The sequence below is a fragment of the Xenopus tropicalis genome, chromosome 5 (assembly GCF_000004195.4).
Source record: "Xenopus tropicalis strain Nigerian chromosome 5, UCB_Xtro_10.0, whole genome shotgun sequence".
Classification (NCBI taxonomy): Eukaryota; Metazoa; Chordata; class Amphibia; order Anura; family Pipidae; genus Xenopus; species Xenopus tropicalis.
The window spans coordinates 440819-455118 of record NC_030681.2 but is presented as its reverse complement, the minus strand read 5'-3'; the positions used below and the strand labels follow the sequence as shown (position 1 = coordinate 455118).

At 53.7% G+C, this 14300-nt stretch overlaps 54 non-coding genes across 54 annotated transcripts; all 54 read right to left on the bottom strand.

Moving 5' to 3' along the window:
• Window positions 1-72: 72 nt before the first annotated feature.
• Window positions 73-191, bottom strand: LOC116411156. Its single transcript, XR_004222911.1, has one exon. It is a non-coding gene; the product is annotated as a 5S ribosomal RNA (ribosomal RNA).
• A 145-nt stretch (window positions 192-336) lies between these two features.
• On the bottom strand, window positions 337-455 carry LOC116411151. The gene has a single exon (XR_004222906.1). It is a non-coding gene; the product is annotated as a 5S ribosomal RNA (ribosomal RNA).
• A 145-nt stretch (window positions 456-600) lies between these two features.
• Window positions 601-720, bottom strand: LOC116411248. Its single transcript, XR_004223003.1, has one exon. It is a non-coding gene; the product is annotated as a 5S ribosomal RNA (ribosomal RNA).
• Window positions 721-865: 145 nt separating this feature from the next.
• On the bottom strand, window positions 866-984 carry LOC116411155. Its single transcript, XR_004222910.1, has one exon. It is a non-coding gene; the product is annotated as a 5S ribosomal RNA (ribosomal RNA).
• A 146-nt stretch (window positions 985-1130) lies between these two features.
• LOC116411150 lies at window positions 1131-1249 on the bottom strand. Its single transcript, XR_004222905.1, has one exon. It is a non-coding gene; the product is annotated as a 5S ribosomal RNA (ribosomal RNA).
• Window positions 1250-1394: 145 nt separating this feature from the next.
• On the bottom strand, window positions 1395-1513 carry LOC116411149. The gene has a single exon (XR_004222904.1). It is a non-coding gene; the product is annotated as a 5S ribosomal RNA (ribosomal RNA).
• Window positions 1514-1658: 145 nt separating this feature from the next.
• LOC116411247 lies at window positions 1659-1778 on the bottom strand. Its single transcript, XR_004223002.1, has one exon. It is a non-coding gene; the product is annotated as a 5S ribosomal RNA (ribosomal RNA).
• A 145-nt stretch (window positions 1779-1923) lies between these two features.
• LOC116411148 lies at window positions 1924-2042 on the bottom strand. Its single transcript, XR_004222903.1, has one exon. It is a non-coding gene; the product is annotated as a 5S ribosomal RNA (ribosomal RNA).
• A 145-nt stretch (window positions 2043-2187) lies between these two features.
• LOC116411147 lies at window positions 2188-2306 on the bottom strand. The gene has a single exon (XR_004222902.1). It is a non-coding gene; the product is annotated as a 5S ribosomal RNA (ribosomal RNA).
• Window positions 2307-2451: 145 nt separating this feature from the next.
• On the bottom strand, window positions 2452-2570 carry LOC116411146. The gene has a single exon (XR_004222901.1). It is a non-coding gene; the product is annotated as a 5S ribosomal RNA (ribosomal RNA).
• Window positions 2571-2715: 145 nt separating this feature from the next.
• Window positions 2716-2834, bottom strand: LOC116411145. Its single transcript, XR_004222900.1, has one exon. It is a non-coding gene; the product is annotated as a 5S ribosomal RNA (ribosomal RNA).
• Window positions 2835-2979: 145 nt separating this feature from the next.
• On the bottom strand, window positions 2980-3098 carry LOC116411144. Its single transcript, XR_004222899.1, has one exon. It is a non-coding gene; the product is annotated as a 5S ribosomal RNA (ribosomal RNA).
• Window positions 3099-3243: 145 nt separating this feature from the next.
• Window positions 3244-3362, bottom strand: LOC116411143. Its single transcript, XR_004222898.1, has one exon. It is a non-coding gene; the product is annotated as a 5S ribosomal RNA (ribosomal RNA).
• A 145-nt stretch (window positions 3363-3507) lies between these two features.
• On the bottom strand, window positions 3508-3626 carry LOC116411141. The gene has a single exon (XR_004222896.1). It is a non-coding gene; the product is annotated as a 5S ribosomal RNA (ribosomal RNA).
• A 145-nt stretch (window positions 3627-3771) lies between these two features.
• On the bottom strand, window positions 3772-3890 carry LOC116411140. The gene has a single exon (XR_004222895.1). It is a non-coding gene; the product is annotated as a 5S ribosomal RNA (ribosomal RNA).
• A 145-nt stretch (window positions 3891-4035) lies between these two features.
• LOC116411139 lies at window positions 4036-4154 on the bottom strand. Its single transcript, XR_004222894.1, has one exon. It is a non-coding gene; the product is annotated as a 5S ribosomal RNA (ribosomal RNA).
• A 145-nt stretch (window positions 4155-4299) lies between these two features.
• On the bottom strand, window positions 4300-4418 carry LOC116411138. Its single transcript, XR_004222893.1, has one exon. It is a non-coding gene; the product is annotated as a 5S ribosomal RNA (ribosomal RNA).
• Window positions 4419-4563: 145 nt separating this feature from the next.
• Window positions 4564-4682, bottom strand: LOC116411137. Its single transcript, XR_004222892.1, has one exon. It is a non-coding gene; the product is annotated as a 5S ribosomal RNA (ribosomal RNA).
• A 145-nt stretch (window positions 4683-4827) lies between these two features.
• On the bottom strand, window positions 4828-4946 carry LOC116411136. Its single transcript, XR_004222891.1, has one exon. It is a non-coding gene; the product is annotated as a 5S ribosomal RNA (ribosomal RNA).
• A 145-nt stretch (window positions 4947-5091) lies between these two features.
• LOC116411135 lies at window positions 5092-5210 on the bottom strand. Its single transcript, XR_004222890.1, has one exon. It is a non-coding gene; the product is annotated as a 5S ribosomal RNA (ribosomal RNA).
• A 145-nt stretch (window positions 5211-5355) lies between these two features.
• On the bottom strand, window positions 5356-5474 carry LOC116411134. Its single transcript, XR_004222889.1, has one exon. It is a non-coding gene; the product is annotated as a 5S ribosomal RNA (ribosomal RNA).
• A 145-nt stretch (window positions 5475-5619) lies between these two features.
• Window positions 5620-5738, bottom strand: LOC116411133. The gene has a single exon (XR_004222888.1). It is a non-coding gene; the product is annotated as a 5S ribosomal RNA (ribosomal RNA).
• A 145-nt stretch (window positions 5739-5883) lies between these two features.
• On the bottom strand, window positions 5884-6002 carry LOC116411132. The gene has a single exon (XR_004222887.1). It is a non-coding gene; the product is annotated as a 5S ribosomal RNA (ribosomal RNA).
• Window positions 6003-6147: 145 nt separating this feature from the next.
• Window positions 6148-6266, bottom strand: LOC116411130. Its single transcript, XR_004222885.1, has one exon. It is a non-coding gene; the product is annotated as a 5S ribosomal RNA (ribosomal RNA).
• Window positions 6267-6411: 145 nt separating this feature from the next.
• Window positions 6412-6530, bottom strand: LOC116411129. Its single transcript, XR_004222884.1, has one exon. It is a non-coding gene; the product is annotated as a 5S ribosomal RNA (ribosomal RNA).
• Window positions 6531-6675: 145 nt separating this feature from the next.
• Window positions 6676-6794, bottom strand: LOC116411128. Its single transcript, XR_004222883.1, has one exon. It is a non-coding gene; the product is annotated as a 5S ribosomal RNA (ribosomal RNA).
• Window positions 6795-6939: 145 nt separating this feature from the next.
• Window positions 6940-7058, bottom strand: LOC116411127. Its single transcript, XR_004222882.1, has one exon. It is a non-coding gene; the product is annotated as a 5S ribosomal RNA (ribosomal RNA).
• Window positions 7059-7203: 145 nt separating this feature from the next.
• On the bottom strand, window positions 7204-7322 carry LOC116411126. Its single transcript, XR_004222881.1, has one exon. It is a non-coding gene; the product is annotated as a 5S ribosomal RNA (ribosomal RNA).
• A 145-nt stretch (window positions 7323-7467) lies between these two features.
• Window positions 7468-7586, bottom strand: LOC116411325. The gene has a single exon (XR_004223073.1). It is a non-coding gene; the product is annotated as a 5S ribosomal RNA (ribosomal RNA).
• A 145-nt stretch (window positions 7587-7731) lies between these two features.
• Window positions 7732-7850, bottom strand: LOC116411324. Its single transcript, XR_004223072.1, has one exon. It is a non-coding gene; the product is annotated as a 5S ribosomal RNA (ribosomal RNA).
• A 145-nt stretch (window positions 7851-7995) lies between these two features.
• Window positions 7996-8114, bottom strand: LOC116411323. The gene has a single exon (XR_004223071.1). It is a non-coding gene; the product is annotated as a 5S ribosomal RNA (ribosomal RNA).
• Window positions 8115-8259: 145 nt separating this feature from the next.
• On the bottom strand, window positions 8260-8378 carry LOC116411322. The gene has a single exon (XR_004223070.1). It is a non-coding gene; the product is annotated as a 5S ribosomal RNA (ribosomal RNA).
• A 145-nt stretch (window positions 8379-8523) lies between these two features.
• Window positions 8524-8642, bottom strand: LOC116411321. The gene has a single exon (XR_004223069.1). It is a non-coding gene; the product is annotated as a 5S ribosomal RNA (ribosomal RNA).
• Window positions 8643-8787: 145 nt separating this feature from the next.
• LOC116411319 lies at window positions 8788-8906 on the bottom strand. The gene has a single exon (XR_004223067.1). It is a non-coding gene; the product is annotated as a 5S ribosomal RNA (ribosomal RNA).
• A 145-nt stretch (window positions 8907-9051) lies between these two features.
• On the bottom strand, window positions 9052-9170 carry LOC116411318. Its single transcript, XR_004223066.1, has one exon. It is a non-coding gene; the product is annotated as a 5S ribosomal RNA (ribosomal RNA).
• Window positions 9171-9315: 145 nt separating this feature from the next.
• Window positions 9316-9434, bottom strand: LOC116411317. The gene has a single exon (XR_004223065.1). It is a non-coding gene; the product is annotated as a 5S ribosomal RNA (ribosomal RNA).
• Window positions 9435-9579: 145 nt separating this feature from the next.
• LOC116411316 lies at window positions 9580-9698 on the bottom strand. The gene has a single exon (XR_004223064.1). It is a non-coding gene; the product is annotated as a 5S ribosomal RNA (ribosomal RNA).
• A 145-nt stretch (window positions 9699-9843) lies between these two features.
• LOC116411315 lies at window positions 9844-9962 on the bottom strand. Its single transcript, XR_004223063.1, has one exon. It is a non-coding gene; the product is annotated as a 5S ribosomal RNA (ribosomal RNA).
• Window positions 9963-10107: 145 nt separating this feature from the next.
• Window positions 10108-10226, bottom strand: LOC116411314. The gene has a single exon (XR_004223062.1). It is a non-coding gene; the product is annotated as a 5S ribosomal RNA (ribosomal RNA).
• Window positions 10227-10371: 145 nt separating this feature from the next.
• Window positions 10372-10490, bottom strand: LOC116411313. Its single transcript, XR_004223061.1, has one exon. It is a non-coding gene; the product is annotated as a 5S ribosomal RNA (ribosomal RNA).
• Window positions 10491-10635: 145 nt separating this feature from the next.
• Window positions 10636-10754, bottom strand: LOC116411312. Its single transcript, XR_004223060.1, has one exon. It is a non-coding gene; the product is annotated as a 5S ribosomal RNA (ribosomal RNA).
• Window positions 10755-10899: 145 nt separating this feature from the next.
• LOC116411311 lies at window positions 10900-11018 on the bottom strand. Its single transcript, XR_004223059.1, has one exon. It is a non-coding gene; the product is annotated as a 5S ribosomal RNA (ribosomal RNA).
• Window positions 11019-11163: 145 nt separating this feature from the next.
• Window positions 11164-11282, bottom strand: LOC116411310. Its single transcript, XR_004223058.1, has one exon. It is a non-coding gene; the product is annotated as a 5S ribosomal RNA (ribosomal RNA).
• Window positions 11283-11427: 145 nt separating this feature from the next.
• On the bottom strand, window positions 11428-11546 carry LOC116411308. Its single transcript, XR_004223056.1, has one exon. It is a non-coding gene; the product is annotated as a 5S ribosomal RNA (ribosomal RNA).
• A 145-nt stretch (window positions 11547-11691) lies between these two features.
• On the bottom strand, window positions 11692-11810 carry LOC116411307. Its single transcript, XR_004223055.1, has one exon. It is a non-coding gene; the product is annotated as a 5S ribosomal RNA (ribosomal RNA).
• A 145-nt stretch (window positions 11811-11955) lies between these two features.
• On the bottom strand, window positions 11956-12074 carry LOC116411306. The gene has a single exon (XR_004223054.1). It is a non-coding gene; the product is annotated as a 5S ribosomal RNA (ribosomal RNA).
• A 145-nt stretch (window positions 12075-12219) lies between these two features.
• On the bottom strand, window positions 12220-12338 carry LOC116411305. Its single transcript, XR_004223053.1, has one exon. It is a non-coding gene; the product is annotated as a 5S ribosomal RNA (ribosomal RNA).
• A 145-nt stretch (window positions 12339-12483) lies between these two features.
• Window positions 12484-12602, bottom strand: LOC116411304. Its single transcript, XR_004223052.1, has one exon. It is a non-coding gene; the product is annotated as a 5S ribosomal RNA (ribosomal RNA).
• Window positions 12603-12747: 145 nt separating this feature from the next.
• LOC116411303 lies at window positions 12748-12866 on the bottom strand. The gene has a single exon (XR_004223051.1). It is a non-coding gene; the product is annotated as a 5S ribosomal RNA (ribosomal RNA).
• Window positions 12867-13011: 145 nt separating this feature from the next.
• Window positions 13012-13130, bottom strand: LOC116411302. Its single transcript, XR_004223050.1, has one exon. It is a non-coding gene; the product is annotated as a 5S ribosomal RNA (ribosomal RNA).
• Window positions 13131-13275: 145 nt separating this feature from the next.
• Window positions 13276-13394, bottom strand: LOC116411301. The gene has a single exon (XR_004223049.1). It is a non-coding gene; the product is annotated as a 5S ribosomal RNA (ribosomal RNA).
• A 145-nt stretch (window positions 13395-13539) lies between these two features.
• LOC116411300 lies at window positions 13540-13658 on the bottom strand. The gene has a single exon (XR_004223048.1). It is a non-coding gene; the product is annotated as a 5S ribosomal RNA (ribosomal RNA).
• A 145-nt stretch (window positions 13659-13803) lies between these two features.
• LOC116411299 lies at window positions 13804-13922 on the bottom strand. Its single transcript, XR_004223047.1, has one exon. It is a non-coding gene; the product is annotated as a 5S ribosomal RNA (ribosomal RNA).
• Window positions 13923-14067: 145 nt separating this feature from the next.
• On the bottom strand, window positions 14068-14186 carry LOC116411297. The gene has a single exon (XR_004223045.1). It is a non-coding gene; the product is annotated as a 5S ribosomal RNA (ribosomal RNA).
• Window positions 14187-14300: the final 114 nt, after the last annotated feature.

Genomic DNA, 14300 nt, shown 5'->3' with positions numbered 1-14300 from the left:
GCTCTTCTCAGAATCAATGCAGAAAAGCATAGAGAAGACTGCCTCCTGCTGGTCAGAATGGCAAAATGCAAAAGCCTACAACACCTGGTATTCCCAGGCGGTCTCCCATCCAGGTACTAACCAAGCCCGTCCCTGCTTAGCTTCCGAGATCAGACGAGATCGGGCGCTTTCAGGGTGGTATGGCCGTAGGCGATGACTAAGCTGACTTTTCGTCCTCTTAAACATCTCCTAGCCGCTTCTACTCGCTCAAAGGCGCGCTCTCGGGCTCTTCTCAGAATCAATGCAGAAAAGCATAGAGAAGACTGCCTCCTGCTGGTCAGAATGGCAAAATGCAAAAGCCTACAACACCTGGTATTCCCAGGCGGTCTCCCATCCAGGTACTAACCAGGCCCGTCCCTGCTTAGCTTCCGAGATCAGACGAGATCGGGCGCTTTCAGGGTGGTATGGCCGTAGGCGATGACTAAGCTGACTTTTCGTCCTCTTAAACATCTCCTAGCCGCTTCTACTCGCTCAAAGGCGCGCTCTCGGGCTCTTCTCAGAATCAATGCAGAAAAGCATAGAGAAGACTGCCTCCTGCTGGTCAGAATGGCAAAATGCAAAAGCCTACAACACCTGGTATTCCCAGGCGGTCTCCCATCCAGGTACTAACCAAGGCCCGTCCCTGCTTAGCTTCCGAGATCAGACGAGATCGGGCGCTTTCAGGGTGGTATGGCCGTAGGCGATGACTAAGCTGACTTTTCGTCCTCTTAAACATCTCCTAGCCGCTTCTACTCGCTCAAAGGCGCGCTCTCGGGCTCTTCTCAGAATCAATGCAGAAAAGCATAGAGAAGACTGCCTCCTGCTGGTCAGAATGGCAAAATGCAAAAGCCTACAACACCTGGTATTCCCAGGCGGTCTCCCATCCAGGTACTAACCAAGCCCGTCCCTGCTTAGCTTCCGAGATCAGACGAGATCGGGCGCTTTCAGGGTGGTATGGCCGTAGGCGATGACTAAGCTGACTTTTCGTCCTCTTAAACATCTCCTAGCCGCTTCTACTCGCTCAAAGGCGCGCTCTCGGGCTCTTCTCAGAATCCAATGCAGAAAAGCATAGAGAAGACTGCCTCCTGCTGGTCAGAATGGCAAAATGCAAAAGCCTACAACACCTGGTATTCCCAGGCGGTCTCCCATCCAGGTACTAACCAGGCCCGTCCCTGCTTAGCTTCCGAGATCAGACGAGATCGGGCGCTTTCAGGGTGGTATGGCCGTAGGCGATGACTAAGCTGACTTTTCGTCCTCTTAAACATCTCCTAGCCGCTTCTACTCGCTCAAAGGCGCGCTCTCGGGCTCTTCTCAGAATCCATGCAGAAAAGCATAGAGAAGACTGCCTCCTGCTGGTCAGAATGGCAAAATGCAAAAGCCTACAACACCTGGTATTCCCAGGCGGTCTCCCATCCAGGTACTAACCAGGCCCGTCCCTGCTTAGCTTCCGAGATCAGACGAGATCGGGCGCTTTCAGGGTGGTATGGCCGTAGGCGATGACTAAGCTGACTTTTCGTCCTCTTAAACATCTCCTAGCCGCTTCTACTCGCTCAAAGGCGCGCTCTCGGGCTCTTCTCAGAATCCATGCAGAAAAGCATAGAGAAGACTGCCTCCTGCTGGTCAGAATGGCAAAATGCAAAAGCCTACAACACCTGGTATTCCCAGGCGGTCTCCCATCCAGGTACTAACCAAGGCCCGTCCCTGCTTAGCTTCCGAGATCAGACGAGATCGGGCGCTTTCAGGGTGGTATGGCCGTAGGCGATGACTAAGCTGACTTTTCGTCCTCTTAAACATCTCCTAGCCGCTTCTACTCGCTCAAAGGCGCGCTCTCGGGCTCTTCTCAGAATCCATGCAGAAAAGCATAGAGAAGACTGCCTCCTGCTGGTCAGAATGGCAAAATGCAAAAGCCTACAACACCTGGTATTCCCAGGCGGTCTCCCATCCAGGTACTAACCAGGCCCGTCCCTGCTTAGCTTCCGAGATCAGACGAGATCGGGCGCTTTCAGGGTGGTATGGCCGTAGGCGATGACTAAGCTGACTTTTCGTCCTCTTAAACATCTCCTAGCCGCTTCTACTCGCTCAAAGGCGCGCTCTCGGGCTCTTCTCAGAATCCATGCAGAAAAGCATAGAGAAGACTGCCTCCTGCTGGTCAGAATGGCAAAATGCAAAAGCCTACAACACCTGGTATTCCCAGGCGGTCTCCCATCCAGGTACTAACCAGGCCCGTCCCTGCTTAGCTTCCGAGATCAGACGAGATCGGGCGCTTTCAGGGTGGTATGGCCGTAGGCGATGACTAAGCTGACTTTTCGTCCTCTTAAACATCTCCTAGCCGCTTCTACTCGCTCAAAGGCGCGCTCTCGGGCTCTTCTCAGAATCCATGCAGAAAAGCATAGAGAAGACTGCCTCCTGCTGGTCAGAATGGCAAAATGCAAAAGCCTACAACACCTGGTATTCCCAGGCGGTCTCCCATCCAGGTACTAACCAGGCCCGTCCCTGCTTAGCTTCCGAGATCAGACGAGATCGGGCGCTTTCAGGGTGGTATGGCCGTAGGCGATGACTAAGCTGACTTTTCGTCCTCTTAAACATCTCCTAGCCGCTTCTACTCGCTCAAAGGCGCGCTCTCGGGCTCTTCTCAGAATCCATGCAGAAAAGCATAGAGAAGACTGCCTCCTGCTGGTCAGAATGGCAAAATGCAAAAGCCTACAACACCTGGTATTCCCAGGCGGTCTCCCATCCAGGTACTAACCAGGCCCGTCCCTGCTTAGCTTCCGAGATCAGACGAGATCGGGCGCTTTCAGGGTGGTATGGCCGTAGGCGATGACTAAGCTGACTTTTCGTCCTCTTAAACATCTCCTAGCCGCTTCTACTCGCTCAAAGGCGCGCTCTCGGGCTCTTCTCAGAATCCATGCAGAAAAGCATAGAGAAGACTGCCTCCTGCTGGTCAGAATGGCAAAATGCAAAAGCCTACAACACCTGGTATTCCCAGGCGGTCTCCCATCCAGGTACTAACCAGGCCCGTCCCTGCTTAGCTTCCGAGATCAGACGAGATCGGGCGCTTTCAGGGTGGTATGGCCGTAGGCGATGACTAAGCTGACTTTTCGTCCTCTTAAACATCTCCTAGCCGCTTCTACTCGCTCAAAGGCGCGCTCTCGGGCTCTTCTCAGAATCCATGCAGAAAAGCATAGAGAAGACTGCCTCCTGCTGGTCAGAATGGCAAAATGCAAAAGCCTACAACACCTGGTATTCCCAGGCGGTCTCCCATCCAGGTACTAACCAGGCCCGTCCCTGCTTAGCTTCCGAGATCAGACGAGATCGGGCGCTTTCAGGGTGGTATGGCCGTAGGCGATGACTAAGCTGACTTTTCGTCCTCTTAAACATCTCCTAGCCGCTTCTACTCGCTCAAAGGCGCGCTCTCGGGCTCTTCTCAGAATCCATGCAGAAAAGCATAGAGAAGACTGCCTCCTGCTGGTCAGAATGGCAAAATGCAAAAGCCTACAACACCTGGTATTCCCAGGCGGTCTCCCATCCAGGTACTAACCAGGCCCGTCCCTGCTTAGCTTCCGAGATCAGACGAGATCGGGCGCTTTCAGGGTGGTATGGCCGTAGGCGATGACTAAGCTGACTTTTCGTCCTCTTAAACATCTCCTAGCCGCTTCTACTCGCTCAAAGGCGCGCTCTCGGGCTCTTCTCAGAATCCATGCAGAAAAGCATAGAGAAGACTGCCTCCTGCTGGTCAGAATGGCAAAATGCAAAAGCCTACAACACCTGGTATTCCCAGGCGGTCTCCCATCCAGGTACTAACCAGGCCCGTCCCTGCTTAGCTTCCGAGATCAGACGAGATCGGGCGCTTTCAGGGTGGTATGGCCGTAGGCGATGACTAAGCTGACTTTTCGTCCTCTTAAACATCTCCTAGCCGCTTCTACTCGCTCAAAGGCGCGCTCTCGGGCTCTTCTCAGAATCCATGCAGAAAAGCATAGAGAAGACTGCCTCCTGCTGGTCAGAATGGCAAAATGCAAAAGCCTACAACACCTGGTATTCCCAGGCGGTCTCCCATCCAGGTACTAACCAGGCCCGTCCCTGCTTAGCTTCCGAGATCAGACGAGATCGGGCGCTTTCAGGGTGGTATGGCCGTAGGCGATGACTAAGCTGACTTTTCGTCCTCTTAAACATCTCCTAGCCGCTTCTACTCGCTCAAAGGCGCGCTCTCGGGCTCTTCTCAGAATCCATGCAGAAAAGCATAGAGAAGACTGCCTCCTGCTGGTCAGAATGGCAAAATGCAAAAGCCTACAACACCTGGTATTCCCAGGCGGTCTCCCATCCAGGTACTAACCAGGCCCGTCCCTGCTTAGCTTCCGAGATCAGACGAGATCGGGCGCTTTCAGGGTGGTATGGCCGTAGGCGATGACTAAGCTGACTTTTCGTCCTCTTAAACATCTCCTAGCCGCTTCTACTCGCTCAAAGGCGCGCTCTCGGGCTCTTCTCAGAATCCATGCAGAAAAGCATAGAGAAGACTGCCTCCTGCTGGTCAGAATGGCAAAATGCAAAAGCCTACAACACCTGGTATTCCCAGGCGGTCTCCCATCCAGGTACTAACCAGGCCCGTCCCTGCTTAGCTTCCGAGATCAGACGAGATCGGGCGCTTTCAGGGTGGTATGGCCGTAGGCGATGACTAAGCTGACTTTTCGTCCTCTTAAACATCTCCTAGCCGCTTCTACTCGCTCAAAGGCGCGCTCTCGGGCTCTTCTCAGAATCCATGCAGAAAAGCATAGAGAAGACTGCCTCCTGCTGGTCAGAATGGCAAAATGCAAAAGCCTACAACACCTGGTATTCCCAGGCGGTCTCCCATCCAGGTACTAACCAGGCCCGTCCCTGCTTAGCTTCCGAGATCAGACGAGATCGGGCGCTTTCAGGGTGGTATGGCCGTAGGCGATGACTAAGCTGACTTTTCGTCCTCTTAAACATCTCCTAGCCGCTTCTACTCGCTCAAAGGCGCGCTCTCGGGCTCTTCTCAGAATCCATGCAGAAAAGCATAGAGAAGACTGCCTCCTGCTGGTCAGAATGGCAAAATGCAAAAGCCTACAACACCTGGTATTCCCAGGCGGTCTCCCATCCAGGTACTAACCAGGCCCGTCCCTGCTTAGCTTCCGAGATCAGACGAGATCGGGCGCTTTCAGGGTGGTATGGCCGTAGGCGATGACTAAGCTGACTTTTCGTCCTCTTAAACATCTCCTAGCCGCTTCTACTCGCTCAAAGGCGCGCTCTCGGGCTCTTCTCAGAATCCATGCAGAAAAGCATAGAGAAGACTGCCTCCTGCTGGTCAGAATGGCAAAATGCAAAAGCCTACAACACCTGGTATTCCCAGGCGGTCTCCCATCCAGGTACTAACCAGGCCCGTCCCTGCTTAGCTTCCGAGATCAGACGAGATCGGGCGCTTTCAGGGTGGTATGGCCGTAGGCGATGACTAAGCTGACTTTTCGTCCTCTTAAACATCTCCTAGCCGCTTCTACTCGCTCAAAGGCGCGCTCTCGGGCTCTTCTCAGAATCCATGCAGAAAAGCATAGAGAAGACTGCCTCCTGCTGGTCAGAATGGCAAAATGCAAAAGCCTACAACACCTGGTATTCCCAGGCGGTCTCCCATCCAGGTACTAACCAGGCCCGTCCCTGCTTAGCTTCCGAGATCAGACGAGATCGGGCGCTTTCAGGGTGGTATGGCCGTAGGCGATGACTAAGCTGACTTTTCGTCCTCTTAAACATCTCCTAGCCGCTTCTACTCGCTCAAAGGCGCGCTCTCGGGCTCTTCTCAGAATCCATGCAGAAAAGCATAGAGAAGACTGCCTCCTGCTGGTCAGAATGGCAAAATGCAAAAGCCTACAACACCTGGTATTCCCAGGCGGTCTCCCATCCAGGTACTAACCAGGCCCGTCCCTGCTTAGCTTCCGAGATCAGACGAGATCGGGCGCTTTCAGGGTGGTATGGCCGTAGGCGATGACTAAGCTGACTTTTCGTCCTCTTAAACATCTCCTAGCCGCTTCTACTCGCTCAAAGGCGCGCTCTCGGGCTCTTCTCAGAATCCATGCAGAAAAGCATAGAGAAGACTGCCTCCTGCTGGTCAGAATGGCAAAATGCAAAAGCCTACAACACCTGGTATTCCCAGGCGGTCTCCCATCCAGGTACTAACCAGGCCCGTCCCTGCTTAGCTTCCGAGATCAGACGAGATCGGGCGCTTTCAGGGTGGTATGGCCGTAGGCGATGACTAAGCTGACTTTTCGTCCTCTTAAACATCTCCTAGCCGCTTCTACTCGCTCAAAGGCGCGCTCTCGGGCTCTTCTCAGAATCCATGCAGAAAAGCATAGAGAAGACTGCCTCCTGCTGGTCAGAATGGCAAAATGCAAAAGCCTACAACACCTGGTATTCCCAGGCGGTCTCCCATCCAGGTACTAACCAGGCCCGTCCCTGCTTAGCTTCCGAGATCAGACGAGATCGGGCGCTTTCAGGGTGGTATGGCCGTAGGCGATGACTAAGCTGACTTTTCGTCCTCTTAAACATCTCCTAGCCGCTTCTACTCGCTCAAAGGCGCGCTCTCGGGCTCTTCTCAGAATCCATGCAGAAAAGCATAGAGAAGACTGCCTCCTGCTGGTCAGAATGGCAAAATGCAAAAGCCTACAACACCTGGTATTCCCAGGCGGTCTCCCATCCAGGTACTAACCAGGCCCGTCCCTGCTTAGCTTCCGAGATCAGACGAGATCGGGCGCTTTCAGGGTGGTATGGCCGTAGGCGATGACTAAGCTGACTTTTCGTCCTCTTAAACATCTCCTAGCCGCTTCTACTCGCTCAAAGGCGCGCTCTCGGGCTCTTCTCAGAATCCATGCAGAAAAGCATAGAGAAGACTGCCTCCTGCTGGTCAGAATGGCAAAATGCAAAAGCCTACAACACCTGGTATTCCCAGGCGGTCTCCCATCCAGGTACTAACCAGGCCCGTCCCTGCTTAGCTTCCGAGATCAGACGAGATCGGGCGCTTTCAGGGTGGTATGGCCGTAGGCGATGACTAAGCTGACTTTTCGTCCTCTTAAACATCTCCTAGCCGCTTCTACTCGCTCAAAGGCGCGCTCTCGGGCTCTTCTCAGAATCCATGCAGAAAAGCATAGAGAAGACTGCCTCCTGCTGGTCAGAATGGCAAAATGCAAAAGCCTACAACACCTGGTATTCCCAGGCGGTCTCCCATCCAGGTACTAACCAGGCCCGTCCCTGCTTAGCTTCCGAGATCAGACGAGATCGGGCGCTTTCAGGGTGGTATGGCCGTAGGCGATGACTAAGCTGACTTTTCGTCCTCTTAAACATCTCCTAGCCGCTTCTACTCGCTCAAAGGCGCGCTCTCGGGCTCTTCTCAGAATCCATGCAGAAAAGCATAGAGAAGACTGCCTCCTGCTGGTCAGAATGGCAAAATGCAAAAGCCTACAACACCTGGTATTCCCAGGCGGTCTCCCATCCAGGTACTAACCAGGCCCGTCCCTGCTTAGCTTCCGAGATCAGACGAGATCGGGCGCTTTCAGGGTGGTATGGCCGTAGGCGATGACTAAGCTGACTTTTCGTCCTCTTAAACATCTCCTAGCCGCTTCTACTCGCTCAAAGGCGCGCTCTCGGGCTCTTCTCAGAATCCATGCAGAAAAGCATAGAGAAGACTGCCTCCTGCTGGTCAGAATGGCAAAATGCAAAAGCCTACAACACCTGGTATTCCCAGGCGGTCTCCCATCCAGGTACTAACCAGGCCCGTCCCTGCTTAGCTTCCGAGATCAGACGAGATCGGGCGCTTTCAGGGTGGTATGGCCGTAGGCGATGACTAAGCTGACTTTTCGTCCTCTTAAACATCTCCTAGCCGCTTCTACTCGCTCAAAGGCGCGCTCTCGGGCTCTTCTCAGAATCCATGCAGAAAAGCATAGAGAAGACTGCCTCCTGCTGGTCAGAATGGCAAAATGCAAAAGCCTACAACACCTGGTATTCCCAGGCGGTCTCCCATCCAGGTACTAACCAGGCCCGTCCCTGCTTAGCTTCCGAGATCAGACGAGATCGGGCGCTTTCAGGGTGGTATGGCCGTAGGCGATGACTAAGCTGACTTTTCGTCCTCTTAAACATCTCCTAGCCGCTTCTACTCGCTCAAAGGCGCGCTCTCGGGCTCTTCTCAGAATCCATGCAGAAAAGCATAGAGAAGACTGCCTCCTGCTGGTCAGAATGGCAAAATGCAAAAGCCTACAACACCTGGTATTCCCAGGCGGTCTCCCATCCAGGTACTAACCAGGCCCGTCCCTGCTTAGCTTCCGAGATCAGACGAGATCGGGCGCTTTCAGGGTGGTATGGCCGTAGGCGATGACTAAGCTGACTTTTCGTCCTCTTAAACATCTCCTAGCCGCTTCTACTCGCTCAAAGGCGCGCTCTCGGGCTCTTCTCAGAATCCATGCAGAAAAGCATAGAGAAGACTGCCTCCTGCTGGTCAGAATGGCAAAATGCAAAAGCCTACAACACCTGGTATTCCCAGGCGGTCTCCCATCCAGGTACTAACCAGGCCCGTCCCTGCTTAGCTTCCGAGATCAGACGAGATCGGGCGCTTTCAGGGTGGTATGGCCGTAGGCGATGACTAAGCTGACTTTTCGTCCTCTTAAACATCTCCTAGCCGCTTCTACTCGCTCAAAGGCGCGCTCTCGGGCTCTTCTCAGAATCCATGCAGAAAAGCATAGAGAAGACTGCCTCCTGCTGGTCAGAATGGCAAAATGCAAAAGCCTACAACACCTGGTATTCCCAGGCGGTCTCCCATCCAGGTACTAACCAGGCCCGTCCCTGCTTAGCTTCCGAGATCAGACGAGATCGGGCGCTTTCAGGGTGGTATGGCCGTAGGCGATGACTAAGCTGACTTTTCGTCCTCTTAAACATCTCCTAGCCGCTTCTACTCGCTCAAAGGCGCGCTCTCGGGCTCTTCTCAGAATCCATGCAGAAAAGCATAGAGAAGACTGCCTCCTGCTGGTCAGAATGGCAAAATGCAAAAGCCTACAACACCTGGTATTCCCAGGCGGTCTCCCATCCAGGTACTAACCAGGCCCGTCCCTGCTTAGCTTCCGAGATCAGACGAGATCGGGCGCTTTCAGGGTGGTATGGCCGTAGGCGATGACTAAGCTGACTTTTCGTCCTCTTAAACATCTCCTAGCCGCTTCTACTCGCTCAAAGGCGCGCTCTCGGGCTCTTCTCAGAATCCATGCAGAAAAGCATAGAGAAGACTGCCTCCTGCTGGTCAGAATGGCAAAATGCAAAAGCCTACAACACCTGGTATTCCCAGGCGGTCTCCCATCCAGGTACTAACCAGGCCCGTCCCTGCTTAGCTTCCGAGATCAGACGAGATCGGGCGCTTTCAGGGTGGTATGGCCGTAGGCGATGACTAAGCTGACTTTTCGTCCTCTTAAACATCTCCTAGCCGCTTCTACTCGCTCAAAGGCGCGCTCTCGGGCTCTTCTCAGAATCCATGCAGAAAAGCATAGAGAAGACTGCCTCCTGCTGGTCAGAATGGCAAAATGCAAAAGCCTACAACACCTGGTATTCCCAGGCGGTCTCCCATCCAGGTACTAACCAGGCCCGTCCCTGCTTAGCTTCCGAGATCAGACGAGATCGGGCGCTTTCAGGGTGGTATGGCCGTAGGCGATGACTAAGCTGACTTTTCGTCCTCTTAAACATCTCCTAGCCGCTTCTACTCGCTCAAAGGCGCGCTCTCGGGCTCTTCTCAGAATCCATGCAGAAAAGCATAGAGAAGACTGCCTCCTGCTGGTCAGAATGGCAAAATGCAAAAGCCTACAACACCTGGTATTCCCAGGCGGTCTCCCATCCAGGTACTAACCAGGCCCGTCCCTGCTTAGCTTCCGAGATCAGACGAGATCGGGCGCTTTCAGGGTGGTATGGCCGTAGGCGATGACTAAGCTGACTTTTCGTCCTCTTAAACATCTCCTAGCCGCTTCTACTCGCTCAAAGGCGCGCTCTCGGGCTCTTCTCAGAATCCATGCAGAAAAGCATAGAGAAGACTGCCTCCTGCTGGTCAGAATGGCAAAATGCAAAAGCCTACAACACCTGGTATTCCCAGGCGGTCTCCCATCCAGGTACTAACCAGGCCCGTCCCTGCTTAGCTTCCGAGATCAGACGAGATCGGGCGCTTTCAGGGTGGTATGGCCGTAGGCGATGACTAAGCTGACTTTTCGTCCTCTTAAACATCTCCTAGCCGCTTCTACTCGCTCAAAGGCGCGCTCTCGGGCTCTTCTCAGAATCCATGCAGAAAAGCATAGAGAAGACTGCCTCCTGCTGGTCAGAATGGCAAAATGCAAAAGCCTACAACACCTGGTATTCCCAGGCGGTCTCCCATCCAGGTACTAACCAGGCCCGTCCCTGCTTAGCTTCCGAGATCAGACGAGATCGGGCGCTTTCAGGGTGGTATGGCCGTAGGCGATGACTAAGCTGACTTTTCGTCCTCTTAAACATCTCCTAGCCGCTTCTACTCGCTCAAAGGCGCGCTCTCGGGCTCTTCTCAGAATCCATGCAGAAAAGCATAGAGAAGACTGCCTCCTGCTGGTCAGAATGGCAAAATGCAAAAGCCTACAACACCTGGTATTCCCAGGCGGTCTCCCATCCAGGTACTAACCAGGCCCGTCCCTGCTTAGCTTCCGAGATCAGACGAGATCGGGCGCTTTCAGGGTGGTATGGCCGTAGGCGATGACTAAGCTGACTTTTCGTCCTCTTAAACATCTCCTAGCCGCTTCTACTCGCTCAAAGGCGCGCTCTCGGGCTCTTCTCAGAATCCATGCAGAAAAGCATAGAGAAGACTGCCTCCTGCTGGTCAGAATGGCAAAATGCAAAAGCCTACAACACCTGGTATTCCCAGGCGGTCTCCCATCCAGGTACTAACCAGGCCCGTCCCTGCTTAGCTTCCGAGATCAGACGAGATCGGGCGCTTTCAGGGTGGTATGGCCGTAGGCGATGACTAAGCTGACTTTTCGTCCTCTTAAACATCTCCTAGCCGCTTCTACTCGCTCAAAGGCGCGCTCTCGGGCTCTTCTCAGAATCCATGCAGAAAAGCATAGAGAAGACTGCCTCCTGCTGGTCAGAATGGCAAAATGCAAAAGCCTACAACACCTGGTATTCCCAGGCGGTCTCCCATCCAGGTACTAACCAGGCCCGTCCCTGCTTAGCTTCCGAGATCAGACGAGATCGGGCGCTTTCAGGGTGGTATGGCCGTAGGCGATGACTAAGCTGACTTTTCGTCCTCTTAAACATCTCCTAGCCGCTTCTACTCGCTCAAAGGCGCGCTCTCGGGCTCTTCTCAGAATCCATGCAGAAAAGCATAGAGAAGACTGCCTCCTGCTGGTCAGAATGGCAAAATGCAAAAGCCTACAACACCTGGTATTCCCAGGCGGTCTCCCATCCAGGTACTAACCAGGCCCGTCCCTGCTTAGCTTCCGAGATCAGACGAGATCGGGCGCTTTCAGGGTGGTATGGCCGTAGGCGATGACTAAGCTGACTTTTCGTCCTCTTAAACATCTCCTAGCCGCTTCTACTCGCTCAAAGGCGCGCTCTCGGGCTCTTCTCAGAATCCATGCAGAAAAGCATAGAGAAGACTGCCTCCTGCTGGTCAGAATGGCAAAATGCAAAAGCCTACAACACCTGGTATTCCCAGGCGGTCTCCCATCCAGGTACTAACCAGGCCCGTCCCTGCTTAGCTTCCGAGATCAGACGAGATCGGGCGCTTTCAGGGTGGTATGGCCGTAGGCGATGACTAAGCTGACTTTTCGTCCTCTTAAACATCTCCTAGCCGCTTCTACTCGCTCAAAGGCGCGCTCTCGGGCTCTTCTCAGAATCCATGCAGAAAAGCATAGAGAAGACTGCCTCCTGCTGGTCAGAATGGCAAAATGCAAAAGCCTACAACACCTGGTATTCCCAGGCGGTCTCCCATCCAGGTACTAACCAGGCCCGTCCCTGCTTAGCTTCCGAGATCAGACGAGATCGGGCGCTTTCAGGGTGGTATGGCCGTAGGCGATGACTAAGCTGACTTTTCGTCCTCTTAAACATCTCCTAGCCGCTTCTACTCGCTCAAAGGCGCGCTCTCGGGCTCTTCTCAGAATCCATGCAGAAAAGCATAGAGAAGACTGCCTCCTGCTGGTCAGAATGGCAAAATGCAAAAGCCTACAACACCTGGTATTCCCAGGCGGTCTCCCATCCAGGTACTAACCAGGCCCGTCCCTGCTTAGCTTCCGAGATCAGACGAGATCGGGCGCTTTCAGGGTGGTATGGCCGTAGGCGATGACTAAGCTGACTTTTCGTCCTCTTAAACATCTCCTAGCCGCTTCTACTCGCTCAAAGGCGCGCTCTCGGGCTCTTCTCAGAATCCATGCAGAAAAGCATAGAGAAGACTGCCTCCTGCTGGTCAGAATGGCAAAATGCAAAAGCCTACAACACCTGGTATTCCCAGGCGGTCTCCCATCCAGGTACTAACCAGGCCCGTCCCTGCTTAGCTTCCGAGATCAGACGAGATCGGGCGCTTTCAGGGTGGTATGGCCGTAGGCGATGACTAAGCTGACTTTTCGTCCTCTTAAACATCTCCTAGCCGCTTCTACTCGCTCAAAGGCGCGCTCTCGGGCTCTTCTCAGAATCCATGCAGAAAAGCATAGAGAAGACTGCCTCCTGCTGGTCAGAATGGCAAAATGCAAAAGCCTACAACACCTGGTATTCCCAGGCGGTCTCCCATCCAGGTACTAACCAGGCCCGTCCCTGCTTAGCTTCCGAGATCAGACGAGATCGGGCGCTTTCAGGGTGGTATGGCCGTAGGCGATGACTAAGCTGACTTTTCGTCCTCTTAAACATCTCCTAGCCGCTTCTACTCGCTCAAAGGCGCGCTCTCGGGCTCTTCTCAGAATCCATGCAGAAAAGCATAGAGAAGACTGCCTCCTGCTGGTCAGAATGGCAAAATGCAAAAGCCTACAACACCTGGTATTCCCAGGCGGTCTCCCATCCAGGTACTAACCAGGCCCGTCCCTGCTTAGCTTCCGAGATCAGACGAGATCGGGCGCTTTCAGGGTGGTATGGCCGTAGGCGATGACTAAGCTGACTTTTCGTCCTCTTAAACATCTCCTAGCCGCTTCTACTCGCTCAAAGGCGCGCTCTCGGGCTCTTCTCAGAATCCATGCAGAAAAGCATAGAGAAGACTGCCTCCTGCTGGTCAGAATGGCAAAATGCAAAAGCCTACAACACCTGGTATTCCCAGGCGGTCTCCCATCCAGGTACTAACCAGGCCCGTCCCTGCTTAGCTTCCGAGATCAGACGAGATCGGGCGCTTTCAGGGTGGTATGGCCGTAGGCGATGACTAAGCTGACTTTTCGTCCTCTTAAACATCTCCTAGCCGCTTCTACTCGCTCAAAGGCGCGCTCTCGGGCTCTTCTCAGAATCCATGCAGAAAAGCATAGAGAAGACTGCCTCCTGCTGGTCAGAATGGCAAAATGCAAAAGCCTACAACACCTGGTATTCCCAGGCGGTCTCCCATCCAGGTACTAACCAGGCCCGTCCCTGCTTAGCTTCCGAGATCAGACGAGATCGGGCGCTTTCAGGGTGGTATGGCCGTAGGCGATGACTAAGCTGACTTTTCGTCCTCTTAAACATCTCCTAGCCGCTTCTACTCGCTCAAAGGCGCGCTCTCGGGCTCTTCTCAGAATCCATGCAGAAAAGCATAGAGAAGACTGCCTCCTGCTGGTCAGAATGGCAAAATGCAAAAGCCTACAACACCTGGTATTCCCAGGCGGTCTCCCATCCAGGTACTAACCAGGCCCGTCCCTGCTTAGCTTCCGAGATCAGACGAGATCGGGCGCTTTCAGGGTGGTATGGCCGTAGGCGATGACTAAGCTGACTTTTCGTCCTCTTAAACATCTCCTAGCCGCTTCTACTCGCTCAAAGGCGCGCTCTCGGGCTCTTCTCAGAATCCATGCAGAAAAGCATAGAGAAGACTGCCTCCTGCTGGTCAGAATGGCAAAATGCAAAAGCCTACAACACCTGGTATTCCCAGGCGGTCTCCCATCCAGGTACTAACCAGGCCCGTCCCTGCTTAGCTTCCGAGATCAGACGAGATCGGGCGCTTTCAGGGTGGTATGGCCGTAGGCGATGACTAAGCTGACTTTTCGTCCTCTTAAACATCTCCTAGCCGCTTCTACTCGCTCAAAGGCGCGCTCTCGGGCTCTTCTCAGAATCCATGCAGAAAAGCATAGAGAAGACTG